The sequence below is a fragment of the Hibiscus syriacus genome, unplaced genomic scaffold (assembly GCF_006381635.1).
Source record: "Hibiscus syriacus cultivar Baekdansim isolate YM2019G1 unplaced genomic scaffold, ASM638163v2 tig00110462_pilon, whole genome shotgun sequence".
NCBI classification, from domain to species: Eukaryota; Viridiplantae; Streptophyta; class Magnoliopsida; order Malvales; family Malvaceae; genus Hibiscus; species Hibiscus syriacus.
Genome location: NW_024062747.1, coordinates 1,529,296 through 1,550,818, shown reverse-complemented (window position 1 = coordinate 1,550,818; position 21,523 = coordinate 1,529,296). Strand labels below are relative to the sequence as shown.

Genomic DNA, 21,523 nt, shown 5'->3' with positions numbered 1-21,523 from the left:
AGACAGATTAAAATCAGTCTTCGAGTGGGAGATTGTTGAAAGTATTAGTTCAAAGTTTGGTAACCAACTTTGAAAAAAATGATTTTCAAAGTTTGGTAAATGTTTATTTGAAAAATAGTTTTTCAAAGTTTGGTAGATGTTTGTTGAAAAATAATAATGGGATAATTATAAATAGTCATTGCACTTCAAGGTATTTACAAGATTAGTCCTTAAGTTTCAAATATAAATACCCTAACCCATTTAGCTTCAATATCATCCCAAAATCATTTCTTTCTCCAAATACTAGAGAGTTTTCTTGTGAGTAGTGAGTGTTTTGTAAACACCTGTAAAATTTCTCTCTTAGTAAAAGATCTGCAGCAGTCCGGATACGTAAGCAAATTGGCTGAACTCCGTTATCAATTTCGGGTATTATTTTTCCGCTTTTATTTCGCATTCTCACTAATCTAGTTATAGGGAAATTAATTGTTCTCGTTTATTTCCCAACACATCCCACTCTTATCATAGCTTTAAATCATAATTAGCGATGTAACAAATGTTAAAATTTATGTTACTTTTAGATTAAATTTTATAATTGGTATAAAAGGCATGGCATAAAATATAAAATTTAAATTTTATATTCAAATACATATACATTTCTCAATTTTAATAATTTAAATTTTTAGGTATCTGAACCGAAATTTTAGATAGATAATATTTAATATCTAAAAATCCACACCCCTAATTGCTAATAAATTTTAAAGAAAAAAAATAAATAACATGAAGGTATTTTTATTAAAGATAAAAGGAAAACAAAACCACTTCATAGGAATAAATAATTGGCTTTTATTCTTTTATTAACTTTTTTCCATTAGTTGAAAGTTAAATTCATGCAAGTTTTTATAACCTCAAGACGTGTCGCCTCAAAGAGAAAAACAAATTGGGGGAGAAAAAATAATTTGAGAAAGTAAAAGTGGACTTTCATTTTATAACAAAACGGGAAAAAAAAGTGTGAAAATATCTCTCCCACCGCCTCATAGTTTCTATTTAATTCAATAAGGCCCTTCTATTTTTCCCATGTCCTTGCTTCTCTCAATAAACCCGTCTCGATTTATCCAAAAAAAAAAAAAAACCGTCTCGCATAGTAACCATACTACATATATCTTTATCTAGTAGTTTCTCATTTCATTTCCTTTCTCAAAAAGAAATGGCGGATCACTTAACGCGACTCTGCCAATTCCTCGCCGAGGAGAAGCTCTCGCCATCGTCTTCATCGCTTGATCTTCTTCGGAAGATTCGTTCCGATGAGTCGATCAAGCTAGGGCTCCAACAGTTATACTTGATTCTTCAAGCTGGACTCGACACGATCGAACCCGGTTCCCATCCCCGTTTTAAGTTATGGTCCGATAATCAGATCCTCTCCCTCGCTTCTCTAGGTTATTGTATTACCGTCTTTCAATCTCTCTCAGGTTCGTTTCTTCTACTTTTTCAATACTTGGTGTATATTTGTATTTGTTTTGAATACATGTGTAGTTTTTTTAAAGAATTTTTTCGCTCGTTAACTGGTTTTGTTACTTTTTACTGTAAGATCTCTGAAATTTATAGGCCTTTTTTGCCATTATTTTGTCGTGGTTTTATTTTTGTTTGTTTTTCTTGGTTTTCTTTTTCAAAAGTTAGATTTCTTTGTTGTTGGGTTTTTGATACGATCGACTTTAACTTATTTTGTTTTTTAAGGGAAGGAATTTTGGGCTTTCGTTTTATTTTTCAATGATGTAGGATATCAATCAAAAGATTTTTTTTTTTGGAGCAGTGGAACAATTGGAGCCGATAATTGTTGCTGTGGCAAGGAAACTAGTGGAATTTACTGTTTCTTTTTTAGAAAAATCAGACTTTTGTGGAGATGATTTGAGCTTACAGGTACGAAAAAGAAACTTTGTTATTAATTATTAGTTTAAATTTGTATAATTTGATTGCCCAGTCCTGTGTGATGGTTGCTGTTACGAAAAAGAAACTTTGTTATTAATTATTAGTTTAAATTTCTAGTAGCAGCTGTTGAATATGATTGTGGGTGGTCTAGGGTAACTATGCTGTTTGCTGGGTTGTTTATGTCTAGATTGATTATCTTTATTAACTAGACTATGGCTTTTAGCTTGAGAGATCTAAGGAGGCATTGGAACTTTCATCTCTAGAAAGAAAAGGCTAATTTATTTGTTTGTTGTATAAAGTGGAGGTTCATTCTTCTTAGCACTGTTTGCTTCTCATTGTAGTAGTTTCTGCAAATTTGAATCTAACATTATTGTCTCATTTCTTATGATCGCTGTTTTGTTCTTTTTTTTCCTTTTCTGTTTTGATCTTATGCTTTCTGCTTTTTCTATAGCCAACTATATCTAAATATTTGATGCAGTATTTATTTTTCCCTCCAATCTAATCACAGATGTAAATTTGCTTTTTTTTTCTTTGGATTTCCAGAGTAATATGATACAAATTTTGGAGATTATATTGGGCGGTGGAACCGACAAAATAGTTGATTTCTCGCAACCTGCCTCTGTAAATAGCCTTGTAGACTTGTTGCCAATAGTTTCTAGCAATTTGGATGGAATTGAGCTGGATGAGAGCATAAAATGTTGTCTTCAAGGTATCTTCAATTCTTTCAAACTCTGTTCTTATTTTACTGGCCTGACTTTTTACTGATTCTATTTGCTCTTCAAACAATTTTGAGAAGGTATTAAGTGCCCGAGGGCAGAGAAGCAAGTGGATCAACTTCTATTAGCCTTAGCTTCTGAGTGTGTGCAACCTGAAAGAAATGCTTCAGGGTTTGAGGCTCCTACTTTCCATCATGATTTGAATAGCCTAATATTCCTGTCCCAACATTGGGCAGTTGCTCATGCAGAATGTATTCGGAGTTTGATTTTACAGTGCAAAGAGCTTGTTGATTTTCCTTATATATTTGATGAAAGGATAGCAGGTACAAATTTGCGCAAGAGACTTTCCTTCAGTTTGAGGATTTTGAAGTCACTTGGATGCCTTGTAAAGGACGTGGCATATGTAGAATACAATTCCTCAATGTTAGAAGCAGTTGCATCATGTGCTGATCTGTTGCCTAATTTGTTTAGACCCAGCTTTGAATTTGTCAATAATACTGCTGCTACTGAGGGTAATTTCGAGAGTCTTGCACTGTCACTAGTGGAAGAGTTTATTCATCTGGTTCGAGTTATTTTCTGCAACAGTGTCATTTTTCAGAATGTGCAAGCCTGTATAGCAGCATCTATTTTGGAACATCTTGGTCCTTCCATATGGAGATACAATAAGGCTGCTTCGAACATAAAGGCCCCTTTAGCCTACTTCCCTCGAACTGTTATTTATACCCTGAAGCTCATTCAGGATCTCAGAATCCAATTAAATGAGGTAGTTGATTTGAAGGAGCTTAGCACAGAACTTGGTGGTTGTGTTGATTTATCAAATGATTCTCCTTCGTGCTGTTTACGTGTTCAGAAGATTCCCTTGCTTAAGAGGTTCACTGTCGACGAACTATCGAGAATGATATTTCCGTCATCAAGTAAGTGGATGGACAATCTGATGCATCTTTTCTCTTTTCTTCATTCTGAAGGAATGAAATTAAAGCCGAAAATGGAGAATTCAACCAGTTCTGGAAGATCTAATTGCTCCTTAGAATTGGAAAATGCTGTTTGTCATGATGATGAAGCCCTTTTTGGGAATCTTTTCTCAGAGGGTAGTCGGACATTAGGATCTGGAGATGTATGTGATCAAACATCTGCTGTAAGTTCTAGCTCCAACAATTGCAATATGCCAATGCAAGCAGCTACGGCACTGTTGAGCTTTCTGAAAGGATGCATCTTCTCTCATGAATGGCTTCCTTTTGTTTTTGAGGATGCTTGCAAAATGCTTAGTGCAGAACACATTGATATTTTACTTTACATACTTAGCTGTCAGGGGTGCAATTTTGAAGATAACTTTGCATCTGCTCATGAAGATAGGAAGAGTGGGCATATCCAAGAACTTTCTTTTCAACTTCTGCGCAATCTTCTTACCCAACATGCATTGTCTGGTTCACTTGAGGATTACCTAGTTGTGCGAATTCTAAATGTTGAAGATGGTACCTTTGTTTATAATGATCAGACCTTAACCTTGTTGGCTCATGCACTTTTCTCTAGAGTGGGCTTAGCTGGAAGCCAGTTGAGAACGAAAATATACAGAGGATTTGTTTCTTTTATTGTTGAGAAGGCAAGATCTATTTGCTCTGACTGTCCTAATCTGAAGGAACTTCTGGTCACACTTCCATCTGTATTTCACATTGAAATTCTTCTCATGGCGTTCCATTTATCACCTGATGAAGACAAGGCAACCATGGCAAACTTCATGTTTTCTGCCCTTCGAACAACTGATGTTCCATCTCCTGGTTCTTATGGCATGAAGCTCTCTTGCTGGGCATTGGTAGTTTCAAGGTTGATATTGGTGCTTCGTCACATGATTTTACATCCCAGAGCTTGTCCACCATCATTGCTGCTGGCTTTTCGATCAAAGATGAGGGACACCCAATGTTTTGATTCTCATGTGCCAACAAATTCTTTTGATGATTTTTCCTCCCTGGCATCAATTGCAGCAAAGGATTTGACAGGGGCTTTGGTTGATGAAGAGCCAAGCAGCAGTAGCCTGTTTCACCAACTGATCGATGCTGCATACCTTCAGTCTCCACTTTGCATTGATGATGTTTCCATTGGATCATTATGTTTGAGTTGGGATGATCTGTGTTCAAGCTTCTCATATCTTATGGGGTTGTGGAATGGTAAAAAAGCTGCAACTATGGAAGACCTTATTATTGAACGGTATATTTTCTTGCTTTGTTGGGATATGCCCTGTATGAAGTCTCCGTTGGATCATCAGCTTTCACAAGGGAGCAACCTGCAGACCATGGAAATATCTAGCATAGAACATTTCTTTCGCTTCAGCCATTCACTTTTGGGCCAGTGTAATGTTATTGGCAATGGTGCCGACTTTCAAAATCTTGTGGTTGGATTGCTAAGGCGCCTGCATGGTGCAAATATGCAGGATAATTTTGAGAGTCTAGGATGGGATTTCTTGAGAAAAGAAATGTGGATGTCTTTGGTACTCTCTTTTTTTAATGTTGGCATCAGAAGATATTGTGTAAAGAACATTCCTTGGGGTGGTCGATTTTGGATAGAGAACAGACCTGGTGATAGTGTGTATAGCAATTCTGCAGAAGGCTTCATTTCCTGCTTGATTTCAGATGGTCACATTTCAGAGTTGTTGAGAATGTTCGCATCCTTCTTAAAAGGATATCTGCAGACTTATGAAAAAGCTTTTCTTGCTACCCTTGGTGATAGTCAGCATGATGACTGTATGTTCTCGCCTGTGCTGCTTATCAAGCTATCTACGTTTGACAAGTTCCTCTGGGATAAACTCCTTAAGAAGTGTGGTGTGGATTCTCGTCAGTTGGAGTCTGTTCTTGACATCTTATTGAAGGTAGATGGAGCAGTTGAGAAGAGAGCTTCTGGCATTTTAGCCAAGGTATTTTGGGAATGTATGTTGCATGGTTTTCCTTCTCATCTTCAAACTTCTAGCGGAATCCTACTTTCTTGCATTCTCAATATAAGGGGGATTATTTTCACTTTGGATGGATTACTGAAACTAGCCAAGTTGAAAGGGAATATTTTCTTGGAGATTGATGTACAACACCAAATTCTTGATTCATTGACAAGTGTGAAATTGGATCGCATCCTTGAAAGGCTTCATGGAAAATGTGATGATGTTTGTCTCAACTTGAATGCTGGATTAGAACTGTCTGATTATACTGAACTGTTTCTACTGAAGCACATGGAGGGATTTCTAAGATGTATCCATTCTGGAGAACTGGGTGACACCAGTATCCTTGAATGGGTAATTACCAAGACAATTGATACCATGGATGCCCTCAGAAAAGATCCTAAGAAATCTACAGTTTTCAAATTTTATCTTGGAGCTGAAGATATGTCTGAACCGCTTAAAGAGCTGCATGGGTCAAAGCGTGGTGATATAATGGTTCTTATTGACTCAGTGGCCAACTGTCACTCTGAATCGGTTAACATTAAGGTGCTTAGCTTCCTTGTCGATCTTTTATCTGGAGAGATATGCCCCAATCTTAAACTGAAGATACAGACTAAATTCCTTAGCATGGATTTAGTATTATTGTCCAAGTGGTTGGAGAAGCGGCTACTAGGTTACACAGCTGAAGCCATGGATGGGGTAAAGACTGTCAAAGCAAATTCTGTTTCTCTTAGAGAATCAACTATGAGTTTTATTTTGTGCCTTGTATCATCACAATCTGAATTACAATCAAAGCTATACAATCATTTGTTTGAAGCTGTATTGATCTCACTTGAGACTTCTTTTTTGCAATTTGATATTCATACTGCAAAGTCATATTTCCATTTTGTTGTCCAACTTGCAAGAGGGGAGAATTCAATGAAGTGGCTTTTGAAGAGGACAATAATGTTGATGCAGAAACTGGCAGACGACGAGCGTTTACTACCAGGATTGAAGTTTATCTTTGGCTTTCTTGGATGTTTCTTGAGTGATTGTGGGTCCCCAGGCAATACAACAGAAAAGTGTTCTGGGAAGTCTCCATCTGTCAGTAGTGTTGCAGTGGGCCCTGTAGCTTCTAAACCATTGGGGTCCAGGAAGAATTCTGATGTTCTGGTTCTTTCTGCAAATCGAGATGGGGCATCTGCTGCTCTCGAATGTGATGCTACTTCTGTGGATGAAGATGAGGATGATGGAACATCTGATGGTGAGGAAGCTAGCATTGATAAGGAGGAGGAAGAGGATACTAACAGTGAAAGGGCCCTTGCTTCTAAAGTTTGTACTTTCACTTCAAGTGGCAGCAATTTCATGGAGCAACATTGGTATTTTTGTTATACCTGTGATCTAACAGTATCAAAAGGCTGCTGCTCTGTTTGTGCTAAAGTTTGTCATCGTGGTCATCGTGTTGTTTATTCTCGCTCTAGTCGATTTTTCTGCGACTGTGGAGCAGGAGGTGTTAGGGGCAGTAGTTGCCAATGCTTGAAGCCTCGAAAATTCACTGGTACTGATAGTGCCCTTAATTGTAGTGCCAACAATTTTCAGTCCTTTTTACCTCTCACAGAGGATGCAGATCAGCTGCCAGAAAGTGATTCAGATGTGGATGAGGATGTCGGGGCTGATATTGAGAACTCGCTGAGGTTGTCAATTCCAAAAGATTTGCAAGATGGGATCTCCATGTTGATTGAAGAACTTGATGTTGAGAGTCAGGTGCTTGAACTATGCTCTGCATTGTTGCCTTCAATAACAAGCAGGAGGGAATCCAACATTTCAACGGATAAGAAAATTTTTCTGGGTAAAGACAAAGTGCTTTCATATGGTATGGATCTCTTGCAGTTGAAGAAGGCATATAAAAGTGGGTCGTTGGACCTGAAGATAAAGACTGATTATTCAAATGGAAAAGAACTTAAAATGCATTTAGCTAGTGGTTCTCTCGTCAAATCATTGCTTAGTGTCAGTATTCGAGGAAGACTTGCTGTTGGAGAAGGTGACAAAGTTACTATTTTTGATGTTGGGCAGTTGATAGGACAAGCAACTATTGCACCTGTAACAGCTGACAAGGCCAATCTCAAGGCTTTATCCAAGAACCTCGCCCGATTTGAAATTGTTCTCCTTGCATTTAATCATGTCGTAGAGAATTATCTTGCTGTGGCTGGCTATGAAGATTGCCAGGTTCTTACTTTGAATCCTCGTGGAGAAGTGACTGATCGTCTAGCCATTGAACTTGCCCTGCAAGGTGCTTATATCAGACGGATAGAGTGGGTACCTGGTTCTCAGGTTCAGTTGATGGTGGTTACTAACAGGTTTGTGAAAATATATGATCTCTCCCAAGACAACATCAGTCCAATGCATTACTTTACACTGCCAGATGACACAATAGTAGATGCAACACTTTTTGTGGCCTCTCAGGGAAGGATGTTTCTTATTGTCCTTTCGGAACGAGGGAGCTTATTTAAGCTGGGATTATCTTTGGAGGGTCATGTGGGGGCTACACCTTTGAAGGAAATAATTCATATTCAGGACAGAGAAATTCATGCAAAAGGCTCATCTTTGTACTTCTCTTGTACTTATAAGTTACTTTTCTTGTCCTATCAAGATGGCACTACTTTGATAGGTCGGTTGAGTCCCGATGCCACATCATTGACAGAGATATCTGGTGCCTATGAGAAGGAACAAGATGGTATGCTGCGACCAGCTGGATTGCATCGATGGAAAGAGTTACTGATTGGTAGTGGATTATTCTGTGGCTTCTCAAGTGTGAAATCAAATTCTGCTATTGCGGTGTCCTTCAGCACAAATGAGTTATTTGCACAGAATTTGAGGCATGCTGTGAGTTCTTCCTCGCCTTTAGTGGGGATAACTGCATATAAGCCCTTATCCAAAGACAAAGTCCACTGCCTTGTTTTACATGATGATGGGAGCCTTCAGATATACTCTCATGTTCCTATGGGAGTGGATGCTGCTGCTAGTGCCACTGAGAAAGTGAAAAAATTGGGTTCTAATATCCTTAATAATAAAGCTTATGCTGGCACAAAGCCAGAATTCCCCCTTGACTTCTTCGAGAAAACAGTTTGCATTACAGCAGATTTGAAACTGGGTGGTGATGCAATCAGGAATGGTGATTTTGAAGGAGCTAAACAGAGCTTGGCATCAGAGGATGGTTTTCTAGAAAGTCCAAGTCCTGCAGGATTTAAGGTATTGCTTTTTTTCTTTCTTGTTATCTATAGCTTTTAAGGCCATTAGTTCTTCTATGTTTGGCTTTGGCAAGTGACATAATATTTGCTTATGTACTCCTGTCCAGGAGTTGGACTACCTGCCCAGTCCCAATGGCCCACCCAATATTTGGGAGGATTTGAGAAAATATTTAAACCAAAAATAAGCTTGGAAAATTAGTCTTTTGATTAAAATATGGGCCAGGTTTGGCTCCAATATCCAAAGCTTGAGCCCAACCCAGCCTGGCCCTTTTTTTATTTTGTAACACGTAATCTTTCTTAGCTTCTTTTATTTACATTATGTAATTTACTCGGCTTGGAAGTTGAACATATAATATTATAATTTAATACTAAAATTTTTCAAGTTTTTTGTGTTTACAAAAGAAAACATACAAAATTTTTAATTATTAAATAAAAAATAATGAGCTTAAAAAATACGGTGCACCTAAACTGGCTTGGTTTAGCAATTTACAAATATGGAAGGGCTTGGACAAAATTCGAGGCCCATAATTTGGGCCAGGTCAGGCTTAGTCAAATATGTATGGGCCCGGACAAGATATACTCGATTTTGTCCTTTACTAGCTGCTAGTTGGATTTGCCATATTATCATTGTGATGTAAAATTGCCATTTAATGAGTTGTCTCTTCTACAACAATATTTCTACTGTTCACATTTCACTTAAACTGGTATTTTGGCAATGTTAAGCTTAGTGGTCATCCAACATTATTTCCTAAAGCATCCTATCAATCATGCAGGAAGAGTTGGTGCTTGTTTAGGCTGTTACATATGGTTGAGTTCTATTTGTTAAATTCTTATATATTCATCTCTGACTATTATAACTGATCTTTTTTCTTTTTTTCCCCCAGATATCTGTTTCCAATTCAAACCCTGATATTGTCATGGTCGGCTTTCGTGTTTATGTGGGTAATCAATCAGCAAACCATATACCTTCTGAGATCACCATTTTCCAAAGGGTGATTAAGCTTGATGAGGGCATGAGGTCCTGGTATGACATTCCATTTACTGTAGCTGAATCACTCCTTTCTGATGAAGAGTTCATCATCTCTGTTGGTCCAACCTTCAGTGGCACATCCCTACCTAGAATAGACTCACTTGAAGTTTATGGTCGACCTAAAGATGAATTTGGCTGGAAGGAGAAAATGGATGCTGTGTTAGATATAGAAGCTCGTGTTCTTGGTGCTAATTCTGTGCTTGCAGGATCTAGCAAAAAGAGCCGGTCAATGCAGTCTGCTCCAATTCAGGAACAGGTGGTGGCTGATGGTCTTAAGCTTCTCTCCAGGATTTACTCTCTCTGCAGACGACAAGAAGAAGAGCTAAAAGTTGATCTGAGCAAGCTAAAGAGCAAGCAGTTGTTGGAAGCAATATTTGAGAGTGATAGGGAACCCTTGATGCTGGCTGCTGCTTGCCGTGTCCTGCAGGCCGTGTTTCCTAAGAAAGATATACTACCAGGTACTCACCAAATGGAATGTTTATGACCTAATACTGGACTGCATGACTTAATTTGAGTGCATCATTAGTGTCTAACAAGATTCTTTGCTCTAGATAAAGGACGCCATGCGTCTTCTTGGGGTGGTCAAGTCAACGTCTGTTCTTTCTTCAATGCTTGGAATTGGTGGTGCAACTGGACGGTGGCTTATTGAAGAGTTCACTGCCCAGATGCGGGCTGTGTCTAAAATTGCACTTCACCGTCGCTCCAATCTAGCTTCTTTCTTGGAGATAAATGGTATAATCTTTATGCATAGTTTCTCTCTATTGTAAATGTGGCATATGATTGTGTATTTTTTAATTAATACTGATACTTCCTCAAGCTATGCCATTTGGCTAGAGGCCTTATGCATATTCAATACCTCACTGCATGTAACTGGGAAAAAAAACAATTTTCTGAAGCTTGAATGCTTGTTGACTGGTGATTGTTTTTATCTCTTGGTGTTCTTGTATATTATTTGTGTATTTTGGTTAACAAACTGTTAATATAGGGTTAATTTGTTAACACTTTGTAAATATGCTAAGTATTTCCATATAAAGGAAATGGATTTGTGTTTTGCATGTAGAAGTTTTTTTATTTGTGTGATTACTGATTAGGGTAGGGGGAGCTGTTTTAATATTTCTAAACCCATTTTTGTTGACGCAGGTTCTGAAGTGGTGGATGGGCTTGTGCAAGTTCTGTGGGGAATTTTAGACTTGGAACTTCCTGACACACAAACTATGAACAATATCGTGATGTCTGCTGTAGAGCTCATTTACAGTTATGCTGAATGTTTGGCTCTGCAAGGAAAGGACACAGGGAGGCGCCCTGTGGCACCTGCAGTTATATTATTTAAAAAGCTTCTCTTCTTCCCAAATGAGGCAGTTCAAACTTCAAGCAGGTATTTGCTCAGATGAATCAAATATTTATTGACAAGTTATTTCCAATGTTTAGAATGTCTTATTACAAATTGCCGCTTCTTTTCAGTCCATTTAAAGCTTTTAGGGTGCTCACTTTTGCTTTCTTTTCAGTTTGGCCATATCATCAAGACTGCTCCAGGTTCCATTTCCAAAACAAACCATGTTAGGAACTGATGATGTGGTAGAAAGTGCAGTAACGACCTCTGTTCCTGCTGATACATCTGGTGGAAATTCACAAGTCATGATCGAAGAAGATTCTATAACCTCATCTGTTCAATATTCTTGTGATGGATGTTCTACCGTTCCCATTCTGAGGCGGAGATGGCATTGCACTGTTTGTCCTGATTTTGACTTATGTGAGGCATGCTATGAAGTTCTAGATGCTGATCGGCTTCCTCCGCCCCATTCTAGAGATCACCCTATGACTGCAATTCCAATTGAAGTGGAATCTCTTGGAGGAGATGGCAGTGAAATCCGCTTCTCTACAGATGATTTGAGTGATGCAAACTTGTGACAAATGTAACAGATGTTGGAATGCAGACTTCAGCACCTTCCATTCATGTCTTGGAACCAAGTGAATCCATGGAGTTCTCTTCTTCAATGACTGATCTGTCTCAATTTCTGCTTCAAAACGAGCTGTGAATTCCTTGCTTCTGTCTGAGCTTCTTGAGCAGTTGAAAGGGTGGATGGAGACCACCTCTGGTATTCGAGCTATTCCTGTTATGCAACTTTTCTACAGATTATCATCTGCTGTTGGTGGGCCTTTTATTGACAGTTCAAAGTCTGAAACCTTAGATTTGGAGAAACTAATTAAATGGTTTCTGGATGAAATTAACCTCAACAAACCTTTTGTTGCCAGAAAACGTTCTTCTTTTGGAGAAGTGGCAATCCTAGTCTTCATGTTTTCACATTGATGCTCCGAAACTGGCATCAGCCTGGTAGTGATGGTACTGCTTCAAAAGGAACTGGAAATACAGACAGTCCTGATAAAAGTGTTCCTCAAGTCTCCAGTTCCGCTGCCTCTCGGTCTTCCTTGGTGGATCATGAAAAAAATGACTTTGCATCCCAACTTCTTCGAGCTTGCAACTCTCTTAGGAACCAAGCTTTTGTTAATTATCTAATGGATATTCTGCAACAGCTAGTGCATGTTTTCAAGTCACCAGGAGCTGGTCTTGAAAATGCCCATGGTTCAAATGTTGCTTCTGGATGTGGGGCTCTATTAACAATCCGAAGAGATCTACCTGCTGGTAATTTTTCTCCATTCTTTTCGGATTCATATGCCAAAGCTCATCGGGCAGATACTTTTATGGACTACCACAGGCTGTTGTTGGAGAATGCATTTCGACTGGTGTACACCTTGGTAAGGCCAGAAAAACATGACAAAAATGGGGAGAAAGATAAGGTTTATAAGGCATCCTCTGGCAAGGATTTGAAGCTTGATGGATATCAGGAAGTCCTCTGCAGTTATATAAATAATCCCCATACAACATTCGTGAGAAGATATGCAAGGAGACTTTTTCTACATCTGTGTGGAAGCAAAACTCACTATTATAGTGTTCGGGATTCTTGGCAATTCTCAACTGAAGTGAAGAAACTATACAAACATGTGAACAAATCTGGTGGATTTCAAAATCCTGTTCCGTATGAAAGAAGTGTTAAGATAGTTAAGTGCTTCTCTACCATTGCTGAAGTGGCTGCTGCTCGGCCTCGGAACTGGCAGAAGTATTGCTTGAGACATAGTGATGTTTTGCCCTTCCTAATGAATGGGATTTTCTATTTTGGTGAGGAGTCTGTCATTCAGACTCTTAAATTATTAAATTTGGCATTCTATTTAGGGAAGGATATGAATCACTCTTTGCAAAAAGCGGAATCTGGGGATTCAGGTACCATTTCGAACAGAACAGGTACGCAGTCTTTGGATTCAAAAAAGAAGAAGAAGGGTGATGATGGAGCTGAAACTGGTTTAGAGAAGTCTTTTGTGGATATGGAAATGGTGGTTGAAATCTTTACTGATAAGGGGAGTGATGTCTTGAGGCAATTTATTGATTGTTTTTTGCTGGAATGGAACTCGAGTTCTGTCCGTGCTGAGGCTAAGTGTGTTCTTTATGGGTGTGGCATCATGGGAAACATTCATTCAAGGAAACTGTGTTGGCAGCTCTCCTGCGGAAGGTTAAATGCCTGCCAATGTATGGTCAGAATATTGTGGAGTATACTGAACTTATCACTTGGTTACTGGGTGAGTTCCCTGATAAAAGTTCGAAACAACAGACTGAAATTGTGGACCACTGCTTGACCCCTGATGTTATTAGGAGTATATTTGAGGCACTTCATTCGCAAAATGAACTCATAGCTAATCATCCGAATTCTCGGATATACAACACCTTGAGTGGTCTGGTGGAATTTGATGGTTATTATCTTGAGAGTGAACCATGTGTTGCCTGCAGCACTCCTGAGGTCCCATTTAGCAGAATGAAGTTGGAAAGTCTTAAATCTGAAACCAAGTTCACTGACAACCGCATCATTGTGAAGTGCACTGGAAGTTATACAATCCAGACTGTGACTATGAATGTTCATGATGCCCGTAAGTCCAAGTCAGTTAAAGTCCTGAACCTGTATTACAACAATCGACCTGTGGCTGACTTGTCAGAACTGAAAAATAATTGGTCATTATGGAAGCGTGCAAAGAGTTGTCATCTTGCTTTCAACCAGAGCGAGCTCAAAGTGGAGTTCCCCATTCCAATTACTGCATGTAACTTCATGATTGAGCTTGATTCTTTCTATGAGAATCTTCAAGCCTTATCCCTTGAACCATTGCAATGCCCCCGTTGCAGTCGACCTGTAACTGATAAGCATGGAATTTGCAGTAACTGCCATGAAAATGCATATCAATGCAGGCAGTGCCGTAATATCAATTATGAAAATCTGGATTCTTTTCTATGCAATGAGTGTGGATACAGCAAGTATGGTCGGTTCGAGTTCAACTTCATGGCAAAGCCAAGTTTTACATTTGACAACATGGAGAATGATGAAGACATGAAGAAAGGGCTGGCAGCTATAGAAGCTGAATCTGAAAATGCTCATAGGAGATATCAGCAACTTCTGGGCTTTAAGAAGCCCCTTCTGAAGATTGTGTCAAGCATTGGTGAAAATGAGATGGATTCGCAGCAGAAAGACTCCGTTCAGCAAATGATGGTCTCCTTGCCTGGTCCTTCATGCAAGATAAACCGCAAAATTGCTCTTCTAGGTGTCCTCTATGGTGAGAAGTGCAAAGCTGCTTTCGATTCTGTCAGTAAGAGTGTACAGACACTGCAGGGTCTTCGTCGGGTTCTAATGAATTACTTACACCAGAAACATTCAGATAACTCTGGGGTTGCATCAAGGTTTGTGATTTCCAGATCTCCAAATAATTGCTATGGTTGTGCAATGACATTTGTCACACAGTGTCTTGAGATCCTCCAGGTTCTGTCGAAACATCAAAATTCTAAGAAACAACTTGTCTCATCTGGCATCTTGTCTGAGTTGTTTGAAAATAATATTCACCAAGGTCCAAAAACTGCTCGCGTACAAGCTAGGGCAGCCCTTTGTGCTTTCTCTGAAGGCGATGTTAATGCAGTATCTGAGTTGAACAGTTTGATACAGAAGAAAGTCATGTACTGTCTTGAACATCATCGCTCCATGGACATTGCTGTTGCCTCTCGTGAGGAATTGTTATTGCTTTCAGAGGTGTGCTCCCTTGCTGATGAATTCTGGGAATCAAGATTGCGTGTTGTTTTTCATCTGTTATTTTCTTCCATAAAATTGGGTGCGAAGCATCCTGCCATATCGGAGCATATAGTTCTTCCTTGCCTAAGGATTATATCTTTGGCTTGTACTCCTCCAAAACCTGATACTGCAGAAAAGGAGCAAGGTGTTGGCAAATCTAATCCAGTTATGCAACAGAAGGATGAAAATAATTCAACTATATTTGGATCTCATGGTGGTGGTATCAGTTCCAGTAAGCTAATGCCAGAACCTATGGAAAAAAATTGGGTTGCTTCTCATAAGACCCAAGATATTCAATTGCTAAGTTATTCTGAGTGGGAGAAGGGGGCATCTTATCTTGATTTTGTCCGAAGGCAATATAAAGTGTCTCAAACTGTCAAAGGTATGGGCCCGAGGTCTCGTCCGCATCGAACTGACTTCCTAGCCCTCAAATATGGACTAAGGTGGAAACGATCTGCTTGTAAAGCAAACAAAGGTGACTTGTCAGTATTTGAGCTAGGATCATGGGTTACAGAACTTGTTTTGAGTGCTTGCTCCCAGTCTATTAGGTCTGAGATGTGTATGCTAATTAGTTTACTTTGTGCTCAAAGCCCATCAAGGCGATTTCGGTTGCTAAACCTACTGATGGGTCTGTTACCGTCAACTCTTGCTGCTGGTGAAAGTGCTGCAGAGTATTTTGAGTTGCTATTCAAGATGATTGAATCAGAAGATGCTGTCTATTCTTGACAGTAAGGGGGTGTCTAGATACAATTTGTAAGTTGATTACCAAAGAAGTGGGGAATATTGAATCACTTGAGAGGAGCTTGCATATTGACATTTCGCAAGGATTCATCCTCCATAAGCTCATAGAGCTACTTGGCAAATTTCTGGAGGTTCCCAATATCAGATCCAGGTATTACTACTAATTATTTTCACTAATAATGAAATTTCTCCCTCATGTTCTAATTGAATTTGTTTTGACAACAGGTTCATGCAAGACAATTTGCTGACTGAAGTCCTTGAGGCACTTATTGTAATTCGTGGTTTGATAGTGCAGAAGACTAAGTTAATTAGTGATTGCAACCGACTTCTAAAAGATCTTCTAGATAGTCTGCTGCTCGAGAGTAGTGAGAACAAAAGGCAATTTATCCGTGCTTGTATATGCGGTCTGCAGATTCATGGCGAGGAGAAGAAAGGAAGAACTTGTCTGGTATGGGGAACTTGGTTATCCCTTTTTTCCTTTGTAATGTTCTCTTGGGTTTCAATAATGCCAACTTCTAATTTACTAATGATATAATGTTGCAATTAACTTCAATTGTATGAATTTTATGGCAGTTTATTTTAGAGCAACTCTGCAACTTGATCTGCCCATCAAAACCGGAGGCCACTTATTTGTTGGTTCTCAACAAAGCTCACACACAGGAAGAGTTTATCAGAGGATCAATGACTAAAAATCCTTATTCAAGTGCTGAGATTGGTCCGCTAATGCGTGATGTTAAAAATAAAATTTGCCATCAATTGGATCTCATAGGTCTTCTTGAAGATGACTATGGCATGGAACTCTTAGTAGCCGGGAATATAATTTCTCTTGATTTGAGCATTGCTCAGGTTTATGAACAAGTCTGGAAGAAGTCAAATAGTCAATCTTCAAATTCTTTGTCTAACTCTTCACTTTTATCCTCTGGTGCTGTTACATCAAGTAGAGAATGCTCGCCCATGATTGTGACATACCGACTTCAGGTTTGATACTGTTTTTTGTAGTCAATCCCTTGTCTTTCATAAAGGACTTTATGATTCAATTGTGCAGGAATGTATTTTTGGGAATGCTCGCCCATCAATCCTTTGCAATGGTTTTTGCATATGCTAATCCTTTTTTGGGATTGTATTCTTTGAACTTAAAATCATGCTTATCCTATGTTTTCTGCAGTTTTGAACTTAAAATCCATTTTGAGTGGAGCTTATGACATTTGATGCTAAATGGCCTTTATATGCTATTATGAGACCAAAAGTAATCTAGCATTTATGTTTTATTTACATAATGATTCCACAGGGTTTAGATGGTGAAGCTACTGAGCCTATGATAAAAGAACTGGAGGAAGATAGAGAAGAATCACAAGATCCTGAGGTTGAATTTGCAATAGCTGGTGCAGTTCGTGAGTATGATGGGCTGGAAACCTTGTTGCGCATGATTCAGGTGTGTGGATTCGTTTCCTTTTATAGATAATGATTCCACATACTTTTTATTTACCTCATGCATAGAAATTTGAGGTTCATAAATGGACAACTTTAAGTCGAAACTTATTCGTACTCTGAATGTACAGCGTTTGCGAGATGACTTCAAGTCCAATCAGGAGCAGTTGGTGGCTGTTCTCAATCTCCTCATGCACTGCTGCAAGATTAGAGAGAACAGGAGGGCCTTATTAAGGCTTGGCGCTTTAGGTCTACTGCTTGAAACAGCAAGGCGTGCGTTCACCGTGGATGCCATGGAGCCAGCTGAATGGATTCTTTTGATTGTGGAGAGTCTGACAATTGAAGCAAATGAGAGTGACACTATTAGTATTTCACAGAGTGTTCTTACCGTCACCAGTGAGGAAACTGGCACTGGAGACCAAGCAAAGAAAATAGTTCTTATGTTCCTGGAGAGGCTGTCTCATCCTTCTGGTCATAAGAAATCAAACAAACAACAGAGGAACACTGAGATGGTCGCAAGAATATTACCCTACTTGACTTATGGTGAACCTGATGCTATGGAAGCTCTTATCCAGCATTTTAACCCCTACTTGCAAGACTGGGGAGAATTCGACCGATTGCAGAAGCAGCATCAAGATGATCCGAAAGATGAAACCATCGCCCTGCAAGCAGCCAAGCAGAGGTTCACAGTGGAAAATTTTGTTATGGTTTCAGAATCTCTAAAGACAAGTTCCTGTGGGGAGAGATTGAAGGATATTATCCTAGAGAAGGGCATTACAGGTGTAGCTGTCAGACATTTGAGTGAGAGTTTTGCAATTGCAGGACAGGCTGGCTTTAAATCTAGTTCAGAATGGGCTTTAGCTTTGAAACTGCCATCTGTCCCACTTGTTTTGTCAATGCTAAGGGGCTTATCAATGGGGCACTTTGCCACTCAAAGATGCATTGATGAAAGTGGAATTTTGCCCTTAGTCCATGCTTTGGAAGGTGTGCCCGGAGAAAATGAGATTGGAGCGAAGGCTGAGAATTTGTTGGACACACTATCAGATAAGGAAAGCAAAGGAGATGGATTCTTGGAGGAGAAGGTGCGAAAGTTGCGGCATGCAACCAGAGATGAAATGAGACGGCGAGCTCTAAGGAAAAGGGAAGAGTTGCTTCAGGTACTCTTCATTGAATTTGAATTCCTCTACTTCTGTATGAGCTTGCATACATGTTGCAGGAAAGTGGAATTTTCCAAATGAGTTGCAATTTTGTATCTGGGTTGTCTTTTTACATAGCCTTTTACCTCCATCTCTTTTATATTGGAAATTATATTCGGGAATGGTTTCAATTGCATGGTTGTATTTCTTTAAAATATAAATCTTACTCCATTCTTGTAGATACAAAGCATTCACATACCAGTTCTTCTCTTTTCTTTTTTACTAGCTGAGCCAACTCTTTGTATCGTGTTCTCCTGGTGACTATACAGGGACTTGGAATGCGACAAGAATTAGCTTCAGATGGTGGTGAGCGAATAGTTGTTTCTCGGCCTCTTCTGGAAGGTTTGGAAGATGTGGAGGAGGAGGAAGATGGGCTGGCTTGTATGGTGTGTCGAGAAGGCTATAGTTTGAGACCCACTGACTTGCTGGGTGTTTACTCTTATAGCAAGCGAGTAAACCTGGGTGTTGGCACGTCAGGAAGTGCACGTGGAGAGTGTGTTTACACTACTGTTAGTTACTTCAATATTATTCATTTTCAGTGCCATCAGGAGGCCAAAAGAGCAGATGCTGCTTTGAGGAATCCAAAGAAAGAGTGGGAGGGTGCTACTCTCAGAAACAATGAATCGCTTTGCAATTCTTTATTTCCTGTGAGAGGCCCATCAGTTCCACTAGCACTGTATGTTCGCTGTGTCGATCAATACTGGGATAACCTCAATGCTCTTGGTCGTGCTGATGGAAGTCGGCTCCGGCTGTTGACTTATGATATTGTTCTGGTATGCTCTTGCATGTAAGCTTGTTATCGACTTTATTGTATGTTACATTTGTAGATGGCCTTATATATCTGCTTATTTTCTCTACAGATGCTAGCTCGATTTGCAACAGGAGCATCATTCAGTGCAGAGTGTAGGGGTGGTGGAAGGGAAAGCAACTCCCGTTTTTTGCCTTTCATGATCCAAATGGCTCGTCACCTTCTCGAACAGGGAGGCCCCTCTCAGAGACGTAACATGGCCAAGGCAATAGCAACATATATATCCTCTTCATCATTAGATTCAAAATCCGCCACCAGTGGGACTGAGGAAACCGTTCAGTTCATGATGGTAAATTCACTGCTTTCGGAGCCGTACGAGTCATGGCTGCAACATCGACGTGACTTTTTGCAACGCGGAATATATCATGCCTACATGCAGCATACTCACGGTCGGTCAACGGCTAAGATTGAACCAGCAAGTAGCAGCAAAAGTCTCACCTCCACAGAATCTAGTGGTGATGAGCTATTGTCGATTGTTCGACCCATGCTGGTGTATACGGGTTTGATTGAGCAATTGCAGCAAATATTCAAGGTGAAGAAATCATCAAGTATGGCAACCGTCAAAGGCAAAGCCGAAGGAACATCGACCGGAACTGAAGGCGAAGGGTTGGAAGGCTGGGAAGTGGTAATGAAAGAGCGGTTGTTAAATGTGAAGGAAATGCTAGGGTTCTCCAAAGAGTTACTCTCATGGCTCGATGACATGAATTCTGCAAGCGATTTGCAGGAGGCGTTCGACATCATCGGGGCCCTGGGAGATGTTTTATCAGGCGGATTTACGCGGTGTGAGGATTTCGTACAAGCCGCTATTGCTGCAGGAAAAATGTGAGGCTCGCTTTGTCGGTTTGTATTTGGTTACCTCTTCTATTTGACGTTTTGGAAGTAAAATAATGCGACAGTGCCTTGTAAAACTTGGTCTTTTGAATCTAAAAATCTTTTATGCCATCTGTCTCTACGTAGTCCACTTTATAATCTTCAATGCAAAAATCAAACTGAAATATGATCTCATAATCTATGGTGGAAAAGAATATTTAACAAACGAGTTCATTGTTATAAATTTTTAATATTTAAGATTTAAAATCATTTGAATATCATTTAAAGTAGAATAGATATATAATTTTTTTAGAATAATTAATTAAAATCAAAATACAAGATATTGGTCATTTAAATCTTGGGTTTTAGGTAGATAGTGGGCGACCATCGGCATTGATCAAAATCTCTCTTGGTAGGTGTGAACCGTCGAGTATAATTGATCAACTACATTCAAGATGACAGCTGGGACTCCGAATATCACAAGATAAAATTCCATGGGTCGCACAATAATCTGCACCCAAAAAAGGACCATTTAAACATTGAATTATATTCAGGGATTGAGCTCACCTATTATAAATATTAAGCACCCGGGGTCACGATTCGTGCATAATTTTTATGCTCGAAAAGGAATACAGGTTACTCCTTTCTTTACCTTCTTTTTATGTACTTGTATTAATAAATATTCGTTGTAATGTATTTTATCTAAAAGAATACACGTAAATTGTCATTAAAGAGAACTGCAAGCAAATGAACTTACCATTGTTCTCATTTAAGGAAACCTTTTTCTTTATATCGTTAATCAATCGTATATGATTATGATTAGGTAGGTAATTAAACGTACAATCTACCGACAATATGTAATATCTTTAAATTTTGTATACGGATGGCAGTGAATCAAACATTCCATTATCTTTAATAATTTCAGCTATCAATTATTTGTTGGTATAGAATCTATTGTATTTTGAAAATGATAAATGACAGTATTAATATCTAAGCTTCAGATTCAATAAATATTAACTTTTGTAATCAAAATATTATTTGATAAAGTAAAAAATATATAATTATAACTCAGATAAGGTACAATATGTGTCACAATCTGGACATTACAAACATGACTATTTTAGTTGCGCGGGACGTTACAACCATTAGTTTTTTCCGTTAAGTGACATGTGTCACAATCTGGTAATTTTGAAATTTATTTTTTTAAATTAAAAATTTATTATATTTTAAAAAAACTAATTTCTTTTAAATTATAAAAAAAAGCCTCTAAATCCCTAAAATCCTAACACTAACCCGCCACCGCCTCCCTTTTCGGCCATGACCATCGTTGTCGACGTAATCTCTGTCATCATCCTAGTTATATGTTGTCATATTTGTCGCTGATTAGTCGTCAGAATCACGTGGGATCGCGATTTTCATCCTAAGGTTCGCAGGGTATAAAAAGTCAATTCGTCGTCGATCGACGATTGATCAGTCACGATTTCATAGGGGTTTTGGTCGTCCCTAGTAAGAAAAATGCTTTATACATTGAATATTCTAATTTAGAATTATTTTTCCCCAAATTTGGATGATTTTTCACAAGCACATGC

At 39.0% G+C, this 21,523-nt stretch overlaps 1 pseudogene; it reads left to right on the top strand.

Annotated features, from left to right (window-relative positions):
* The first annotated feature begins 1,148 nt into the window (after positions 1-1,148).
* LOC120127047 lies at positions 1,149-20,066 on the top strand (annotated as a pseudogene).
* Positions 20,067-21,523: the final 1,457 nt, after the last annotated feature.